This window comes from Crocuta crocuta, unplaced genomic scaffold (genome assembly GCF_008692635.1).
Source record: "Crocuta crocuta isolate KB4526 unplaced genomic scaffold, BGI_CrCroc_1.0 scaffold9, whole genome shotgun sequence".
Classification (NCBI taxonomy): Eukaryota; Metazoa; Chordata; class Mammalia; order Carnivora; family Hyaenidae; genus Crocuta; species Crocuta crocuta.
This window is the reverse complement of record NW_027551567.1, coordinates 10,043,247-10,053,408: the sequence shown is the minus strand read 5'-3', so window position 1 is coordinate 10,053,408 and position 10,162 is coordinate 10,043,247. Positions and strand designations below refer to the sequence as shown.

The following is a 10,162-nucleotide window of genomic DNA, read 5'->3' as shown; positions in this document are numbered from 1 at the left end:
CCAGGGGAAGGGAGACTGAGGCCCACACTGCACTGCGGCGCGGCTGCAGCCAATGATGCCCGCCCCCCAATCTCCCATTGGCCTCCGGCACCAGATGACCATTTCTATTGGCTTCAGTGGAATCGGAAGGCGGGACGATAAGTACAGGAGAAGGCAGCCATTGGTTGACCGCGTTAGCTGTAGTGGCAACCGAGTGTTAGGGAAGTGGTTCGCGCTCGAGCCCGGCCAAGCGCCTGGGCCTTTTAGGCAGTGCTGGGCAAAGGGGGGGATGCAGGGGCCTTGGGTTTTGAGGGCAGGGTGTGGGTGGAGCGGGAAAGGCAGTGGTGTAATAAATTGTAGAAATTGGCAAATGCGTGATTGAAAATATTGAAAGTTGTTTCGAATTCCTTTTGGAAATCAGTTGATTTTAAATTATAAAGAAATTATAAACAAATAGCCAATTACTTCTCGGTCTTAGCACTGAGATTGCTAAATTTCAGGAGTAGGTGGAATTAGTGTACTACTGCTCCTTCCGTAGGTAAATCATGAATGCGCCCTGAGTTTGGCTTGAAGGTGATTTTTTAGATTTTGGAACGGATTAGAGGTGGAATGATTTTGAGACGTTTGAACAGTTTTGTTTCTGTTGTTGCTGTTTTTTTTTAAGCAAATGTCTGTGGCGCTTGTCGGTAAACTATTGAGAACTGCAGTATGGCATATTTTCCCCTTTAAACAATTGACAGTGCATTAAACGGCATTAATTGCAGGAGGTAAGGAAAGTTTAAAAAAAAAATCCCCTCTTTGGTGAAGGTGATTTTAAGCCTTTCTGAGTCTTCTGATTATCAAGATGGCTTAACACCGAACGCCGTTTTATTCGCCATTGGTAATTTCTTGAAAACTGGGGTTTAACTCCATTCTGTAGAGAATCTAAATCCTGAAGTCTGAAGGCAAATTCTAATCAATCTTCTCACATGAATTATGGTAATTCTGTTTCTTGACCTCGTTTTCCCAACTTTACACTATTTCAAAGCTTTCATTTTATCCTGTCAATATATTTTACTTCAAGTTACAGACTAACCCACCTAAACACTACTGTAATTAAGTGCAATTTTCTGTATAGAAAGCAGAAGATAGCAATTGTCTATTAGTGAAAAATAAAGGTGAGTAATACCTAAAGTGCACTTAAGTAACTTCTCATCAGTTTAAATTTGCTAGTACTCTTCTATACAATAGCTCGCTAATTATTAAAGACTCGTTAGGGTTAATATTTTGCAGTTTAATTAACACTTTGATGGAGTACTTTTAAAGGAAATGGCAAAGGGTCAAGAAACATGTGCACGTGTTGAGATGAAAAAACACAAACGGCTCTCCCCAAAAAGTCAAATGAAGGTTGTTAGCACTCAAGGACAACTGAGAATGAAACTGACATTTATTTTGCACTGGCAATATGCTAGGCAATATAATCTCATTCCATCTTCATTCCTGATTCAAGACAGGTATTGTTATTCATTGTTATACCTGAGGAAACAGATTCAGACAGAAGAAAGAATCTGCCAGGAGATAACTTAAGTAGTAAGCGGTAGGGGCAAGAATCAAGCCTAGGCCAGCTAAATTCCAGGCTTCAAATTTAACACCTTTAATGTGTTTCACCTACAGGTTAATAGAATTGCTGGAAAGCAAGAAAGTATTTGAAAGGTTGCTCCAAAAAAATGTCTTATTGTATGTAACCCCTTTTCAAAGTATTTATAATGTGCAGTTTTATTCACTCTATGATGTTTGGAGTAACAGTGACTATCAATTTATTTCACCTTGAAAAAAGACCCAAAGGACTTCTAAATCTCCATAAGTAAACCCAGCTTATTGAACTAATTTTTTTTACGTTATCGCAAAGTATGAGATAATTTCTAAATTTTTATATGATGTTACCTGGTTTTGATATAATCATTTTGATAGGATTAGATTTTCTAAGATAATACTATTTGATATCTCATTCCATTATACTTCATAGAATTCTGCTTTTCAGAAAAAAAAAACGCAAGCCAACCAAAGTACATTTTTCTATGTACTTTGATTCTTACGATTCTAACAGGAATCAAACTTCATATTGTTTTTAAAGATTATGTTTATGAAAGGAATTATACTAATGATCATTAGGGACTTTGAAGTTTTATTTTTAATATTTTGGGCTTATCCTGATAATTGCAGTATCTCTAGATTAATTATATTGCTAACTGAATGTTCATTTTCTACAAGACTTCGATTGCCTTTCTTAATACCATGTGATAATACAGACAATATTAATTAAAATCTTCCTAGATGTCCTTACCAATAAAATTAGTCTCATTTTCTGCATAGAGAAACAGAAGTTTGAACTGTGTGTCAGAAGTTTCATAAAATTAATAGGTAGACTTTCCAACTCTAGACAATCCAGAAATTACAATGACTACATTTTAGAAGGGGCATACTATAAATAATCATGTCTCAGAAAGCACACCAGTATAATTATCCTTAGCTAAAGTTTGGTTGTTCATTTAATACGTCTTAAAAAAAAAAAAGCACAGTCACAATTTTATATATTATACCCAGTAAGATGAGACTACAAAATTTAAAACTTTTCAATCTAACTTCTTGTGCGCGTATTGCTAGAAAAATTTAAACTTACTAAGAAATTACAGGTAAGGGGTGCTTTGGTGGCTCAGCTGGTTAAGAGTCAGACTTCAGCTCAGGTCATGATCTCACACCTCACGAGTTCAAGCCCTGCGTCAGGCTCTGTGCTGACAGCTCAGAGTCTGGAGCCTGCATCAGATTCATCTCTCTCTCTGTCCCTCCCCCACTCACTCTCTGTCTCTCTCTGTCTCTCTCAAAGGTAAATAAACATTAAAATTTTTTTCAAAAAAAAAAAGAAAAAGAAGAAATTACAGGTAAATAGTGGGTTGTCAGCATATAATACTAACTTTTAAACAGTATCTAACATGTTAGGTATTTAAAAGAAATTGAATGGCTTAGGAGAATGAGTCAGGTGTAAATAACAATAAAATTGGAGACACAGACAGTGATTTAATCTTATAAAAACAAACTGAGTCTAATTGATTGCTATTATTTGCCTTTGCAGTACAGAAAGCTGGTACCCTTTGATTATTAGATGATTGTTAGATGAAATTTACAAGTTAATTATTTTGTTAGTAGAGAAAGAAAACCATTGAGGTATTTACAAGTATTTTTCTTCTTTCATAATTGGTGAGTAAATCATTAATAGTTTCTCAATTTCATAGAATTTATTTGAATGTGGGGGTTTTTTGCTTTTGTTTTGCATGAAAAGATCTAAATCAAAAGTTGGCTTAAGCTAGTTTTTTATACATGTTTTCAGATTTCATTACTCCACAATTATATCTCTAAGTAATTTGACCTACAGATTAAATGGTATCTTCAAAGAAGTAGAAATAGGATTGAAGGAAATCATAATTCTATTTGTATTCACATTGTTATATTTGAAAGGGAGAATGTCAATACAATTTTCTTAGTAGACAATTGCCTGTTCTTTACTGAAAATAATATATAGGAAATTCTATTAAAATTGGTGACTATATTTTAAATTTACAATAAATATGCTAGATAATTTTAATTAATATTACATAATTATTAAGTTATTATAATTTAATGTGCTAAGTAATTTTTAATTTTAATTGACAAATATTCTGATTCCTGGCTAAGACACCTGGCACCCTTCACCAAGACAGTGAGTACAGAATTCAAGTGTGAGGTAAAGGAGAGTAATAAGTAGTTTGGGAACTATGTTTGAGGTATCAATGGGACATCCAGGTAAAAATGCAGATGGTGTTTCTTATGTAGTTAAACACATATCTCTAACATGTCCTAGTAATTTTACTAGGTATTTACACAGGAGAAACAAAAGCATATATCCAAAAAATATTTAATCAACAGTGTTTATAGCAGCTTTATTCATGTTAGATAAAACAGGCAACAACCCAAATATCCATCAACAGGAGCATAAATTTTTTAAATGTGTATCCTTATAATGTAATGCTGGTCATCAATAGAATTAACTACTGATGAACATGGTGAATTTCAAAGGTATGTTGAGCAAAAGAAGTCAACCACAAAAGAATATTTTCTGTATATTTCCACTAATAATTAGTTCAAAAACAGAGTTAATTTATACTAGTGAAAATCAGAATAGTCAGCAATCGGGATGGGAGTAGGTATTGACGGGAGGGGAATGAAAGAGATTTTTAGTATTGTAAATATGCTACATCTTGACTGAGGTGGAGTTAAAAGAATGTTTCCTCTATCAAAACTCATCAAAATGTGAATTTAAGATAGGTGTTTTTAACTATATGTGAGCGTTACCTCAACTTCTTAAATGTCTTAGTTTAAAAAAATACATTGACTTATATAATAGAAAAATCTAGAAGCCGACCTATCTCTAGATATAGTTAGATCCATATGCTGAATGTCATAAAAATTTTATTAAAAAATTTTTTTTGTTTTCTCTTTTGCTTGTACTTCCACAGAAAAAGTTTTTATACAAGACAGGCTTTAGGGAAAGCCAGGAATTAACATCAAAGCTCCAAACTTATACTCTATTCACCTAGCAACCCCATGGGGAAAAGAACCCCTCTTTTCTTATTGGTCCAATAGAAATCCTGGTATTATTTATTCTGATTGCTTATACCTGAACATGTACTAATTACTGTGGCCAAGTAGTTTGGGGGTGGAGAAGGTGGAAAGGGTGTCATCAAGTCTCCTGAATTTTCCTGTTCTCCCAGAAGAGCTGAGAGAGGTGTTTCTCCAAAGGAAAACTGGAATGCTGCTACTAGAAAAAGGACTACCAGACAAAACCGAAAAAAGTCCCCAAAAATGATGATGACAATTTTATCAATATAGGTTTGTAGACCAGGCTGGCAAACTTAATTTAAAATTCATCTAAGAAGAATATATGTAATTATAAGTTCTCCAGGCTGTAAACATAGATACTATCAACCAAATATTGTTGACATTTGATCCCTTCTGATTTACAGTACACCTACTGTCAGAAGACTTTCCCACAATTTCTGGGACCTCCCAGAGCCTGTTTCATACTTACAAACACATCTACCTTCACTGGCAGTCCTTGCTAGGAAAGACAGCAGGGCCACTGCTATATCATGTGACAATCTATCCCATTTCTTTCCGGAACACAGCAGTTTCCACTGGTGGTTGTCACTGATTCACTGAGCACCACCACTCTGTGACTACCAAAGTTGAACTGGAATAATGCCAGAAGTATGCCTACCATTTCTAAGATGCTACCCTGCCTTTCTATATTCTATTATATAGAGCTGGGGCTAGGACTCAACAAGCTGCATTGCCCAGACCCCTTGCTAGTGAGCTCATTGCTAGGTTCTGACAATAGGAGGCATTACGGAAAGGTTGGAAGGTGGGAGTTGGTGAGAAAGAAGTTCCTTCTTGATGTCCCTGCTTCTGTCAGTGTTATTACATCACCAGCAGTTGGCTCTACTCTTAACATGTCTTTTGCTGCTGCTAGATATACACGTTTAGAGCTCCCCGTAGGAGTATAGATACCAACCCTGTGGGGCCTTTTCTCTGAGTTCCTAGGCTCCAGTGACCACCAACCCCAATTATTTTGTTCCCTTAACTACACAGGTTAACTCCTTTCTTCAGTTACAAATATCTAGATTACCTAAGTGTTCTCTTTGTGATCTTTTAGCCTTTCAACACCTGTATACCAATTCTCTGTGAGCCCCGCATCAGGCTCTCTGCTGTCAGCATAGAGCCTGCTTCGGATCCTCTGTCCCCCCCTCTCTGTACCTTCTCTGCTAATGCACTCGTGTGCCTGTTCTCTCTCTCTCTCTCACTCTCTCCTTCTCTCTCAAAAATAAATAAATATTTAAAATAAACAAAAAACCTAGTGTGGTTTCTGATCCTCTGTCCCCCATCTCTCTGTACCTTCCCCGCTAACACATACACCTGTTTTCTCTCTCTCTCTCTCTCTCTCTCTCTCAAAAAAGAAATAAATATTTAAAATAAATATAAATAAACAAATCTAGTGTGGTTTCTTGACAGTATCCTGACTGGTCTAGTGTTCTAGAACCAAGCTTTAAATTTTTTTTAATGTTTTATTTATTTCTGAGAGAGAGAGAGGAGGTACAGAATCAGAAGCAGGCTCCAGGCTCTGAGCTAGCTGTCAGCACAGAGCCCGATGCAGGGCTCGAACCCACAAACCGTGAGATCATAACCTGAGCCAAAGTTGGACGCTTAACGGACTGAGCCACTCAGGAGCCCCCAGAACCAAGCTTTAGAGGTGAAAGTGAAATGCCCCCTTCCTTATGGGTTACTTTCTGTTAGGTGGATCCTAGTGAAGTGTTACTTGCTGTTATAGACTAAATGTTTGTGCCCCTCCCCCAAAAGTGTATGTGTTGAAATCAAACCCCGAATGTGAGGTATTGAGAGATGAGGTCTTTGAGTGATAATNGTTAGTTTCCTGAGGAACCTCCACACTGTTTTCCAGATGGGCTGTACCAGTTTACATTCCCACCAACAGTGTAGGATAGCACCCTTTATTCTTACAAATGACGTGTGAGGATACAATGAGTCAGCCGTCTGCAAGCCAGGAATTGGGTCCTCACCAGACACCAGATCTCTGGGCATCTTGATCTTGGGCTTCCCAGCCTCCAGAACTGTGAGATATAAATATCTGTTGTTTAACCCACCCAGGGTATGCTATGGTAGTTTTTTTATAGCAGACTGAACTAAGACATTTGTTATGCCCAGATGTTTTATATGAGTTAGTGAAACAGTGCTTTCATTTCTCCTGCATACGTCACAAACAGGAGGGAGCTGGGCTGGTATAGATTTGAACAGGTCAATGTGCTATAGTCAGACACTACCTTCTTTGACAGCTCTTGATCAGGTTAGCCATGCTTGGCTCTTTCCTTTGGAGAAGTTCTTTCTCAGGAGGATTCTGAGGTCTGTCACTCAAACTGAGATTCTCAGTACATGCAAGTAGCATCTACGATCTATATGGCTCTTCACTGAGGCTAATGAGTAGATAGGCTCAGCACACACACAGCATATAAATAAGACTGAATGAACGTGTTCATTATAACAGTTGTAGCCTACACTACTATCTACCTCCTCCCCGACCTCCATGTCCCCAAAACATATAAACAACAGCAAAGAAAAACCTCCACAAAATTTCTACTGCCTTCCAGGGAACAATTAACACAATAGGTAACCAAGCAAAGTTAAAATGCCTCAAAGTATGAGCTTATATTTGAGTAGCATTTTTCATAGCACTTTCACAAAGATTACTTCATTTGATTTTAAAACAACCCTGAGAAATTAGAAGGGCAGATATTTTCTACTTTTAATTGGTGTGGAAATTGACACTTAGGTTAAATCAGATTTGTCTAATAGAAACATAACACAAGCCACGTATTTATTTTTAAATTGTATAGTAGTCACATTAAAATAAGTTTTAAAAATGAAGTTAAATTTCCCACTTATTTTATTTAACATATCTAAAGTATTATCATTTCAACATGTAATCAATATTTTTAAATTATCAATGAACTATTTCACACTATTGTTTTTTACTAAGAATTTGACACTCCATGTGTATTTTACAGTTCCAGCACAGCTCAATTCAGACTAGCCACGTTTTGTGTACTGAAGAGTCACGCGTGGGTTGTGACTACCCTATTGGGACAACATAGGATTAGATTATTTACACAGAGGCATATAATGGGAAGTACTGTTCCCAGGTAGCCAGCTTCTGAAAGGGAAATATTGGTCTGGAAACCTAGAGACCTGAATTCCAGGCATGACACAGTTACTGGTTGTGGGATAGTGACAGCGTATTCCTTTTCGTTAAAGCTTGGTTTCTGGTCTGTTAAACAAAGCAAATGGCATAAATCAGTTGTCTTTACTTCTTCCCCCTCCCCCCAGGAGGATGTCCTCAAAAGACATCTTGTATGGAAGCCCAATATTTCAAAAACAGGAAGTATATGAGCTGCTTCTCTATTGAAAGGGGCACAGGAGTGTGAAGGGGAGGGGCCACAAGTGGGTTGCAGTATGTTTAATGCACACATGCTCAGTGTATGCATTTGTTCATGCACATTCATGTACACACACAGAGGCATTTTCTGAGGGGGCTCTGATGAACCCTTTGGGCATATTTGAAAATGCTTGGAGGAAGTCATCTCTAAGATCCTTCTTATTTTAAAAAGTCCATGATCCGATGGATATAATTCCATTCAAATATGGTTGACTCTTTCAACCAGTGTTTAAGATTTAACCAAGAAAGAGAAAGTCCAGTACTATCCACAGACATCATTATCTTGGTGTTTTACTCACATTTTAACTTTCATAGTATCATCGATTTTCATAAATGGAAGGGGGTCTTTCAGATCGATTATTCAATGCTTTCTGATTTTTTTCCTTAGTAATAAAAGCTTCTCTTGAAAAAGTGCCTTACATAGAAACCGAAAATACTCCATGAAAAAGTCAAGATGGGCCTGCAAAGTTGACGTGGATGTGAGGAGATAGAACCCTAACAGCTCAGCATCTCTCAAACACCTGCCTCCAAAAGCAGCTCCCAGGATCCTCTCTCAAACCCCAGGGCAAACTGATGCAGAATGTTAATAATTAGACTTTAAACCCAGTTCCAACCCCTTCATCTGGCAAGGAAACCAAGGCCCAGTGAGGTGCTCAAAATCTCACCACAAGCTGGCATCAGAGCTGGTACAAGACCCAGTCCCTAGCGTGCTAGAGCTTGCTGGCACTGGCTCATAAGACCCAATTGTTACATCTTCAAAGATATTGCAAGCCAGCTGACGCCATGTTGGTAGCTGGAAATCAGCCATGGTGAAAATATTTACACCACATGAATCAGCAAATGCTATAAATCTGGACCTTCCCCAGAGAATTGGTTGTTTAAACAAACCTTTTACCAACACACCTCAGAATCCAGTGTTCCTGAGTTCACGTCCTTATCTGCTATGCAGCAACCCGAGAAGGGATGGAAGGCCTTTTGATAGGAAATGCAATTTTAGGTTAATAAAAAAATTAAAGTAAAACTTGTATCTTTTTATGGAAAAGGACTTAATACCCCAAATAGTAATTTTTCTCAATATTTACCACTTTCTACTGTCCTTTGGGTACTTGGCTCCACTGTCTTTCAAGCAGTTATTTGGAGTCCTCAATAACTTTGGGGAATGATTTATAATAATAAGTGATCCAGGCAGGTCAAAGCTTTAGAACATTGGTTAAATTAAAGGCTAAACATAAGAAGAACATAAAAGAAATTATCGAAACTGCTGTTTGAGTAGGGAATTATCTGATATACCTTCTCTTTCAGTCCTGTCTGTTTCTATTTCTGGCTAAGAAGGTACTAAAAGGTCGGTATAAACAACTGCTGGTCTCCAAGCTCCTCAGATGGCCTTGAGCCTGCCCATATTTAATCCTCCCAACTGAACTTCTGATTCATCGTCTTAACAATGACCCTTTCCTTCTGCATCTTTCTCCCCTCCCTTCACTGCTTTTCTTCTGTCCTTTGTGGCACTGGCTCAGCTCTCCTCCTGGGCCTGTTTGGGCATGCTTGTGATGTCAGATGCCTGCACTTCAGCTGTCCTTTTGTATCCATGGTGATGGATGAAAAATAAGCCGCTTTGCAGCGATTTGAACTTTAATCCATTCAAATGATGCATGCTTTATTACTCAGGTGATTTTTTTCCCCCTATACTTTCAGATCACTGAAATCTTGAATTATTAAAGAGGGATTAACATGCTTTTTCTTTCTTTCTCTTTTTTTAACCTTTTAAGCCTTGATAAATTCAAATAATCTTTGATCTAAGCACCTGAAATTTTTTTTCTTGATAATTAAGTCAATAGGAAAATAATTTTAGAAATATGATTCCAAAAGAAACGAAATTATGAAAGATATTTTTTGATGTTCCTTCTCACTACATGCATATAGGTAATTTTTATTAGGCTAAGTAAGTGTGGAAGACCTACATAACACAAGGGAAACATGACAAAAAGGGTAAAACATTCACAAAGTAGTACTGCCCATAATATTAACTGTTTGACACTAGCGGTCCTTGAAATCACTTTAGTAGTCTATTGATATAAATCTACTGATATGAATCTCTGAATCTTTTTAACG

The 10,162-nt window shown here is 37.2% G+C and overlaps 1 protein-coding gene across 1 annotated transcript in view; it reads right to left on the bottom strand.

The window, feature by feature from the left end:
* The window catches only part of LCA5 (lebercilin LCA5), a 90,839-nt gene extending 81,301 nt beyond the window's left edge, over positions 1–9,538 (bottom strand). Inside the window, exons 1-3 of the mRNA XM_077750316.1 lie at positions 9,344–9,538; positions 9,136–9,203; positions 8,957–9,025 (exon numbers count right to left, since the gene is read on the bottom strand). The gene's annotated coding sequence lies outside the window, so the exon portion shown is untranslated. The remainder of the gene's footprint in view (positions 1–8,956; positions 9,026–9,135; positions 9,204–9,343) is intronic.
* Between the last annotated feature and the right edge of the window lie 624 nt (positions 9,539–10,162).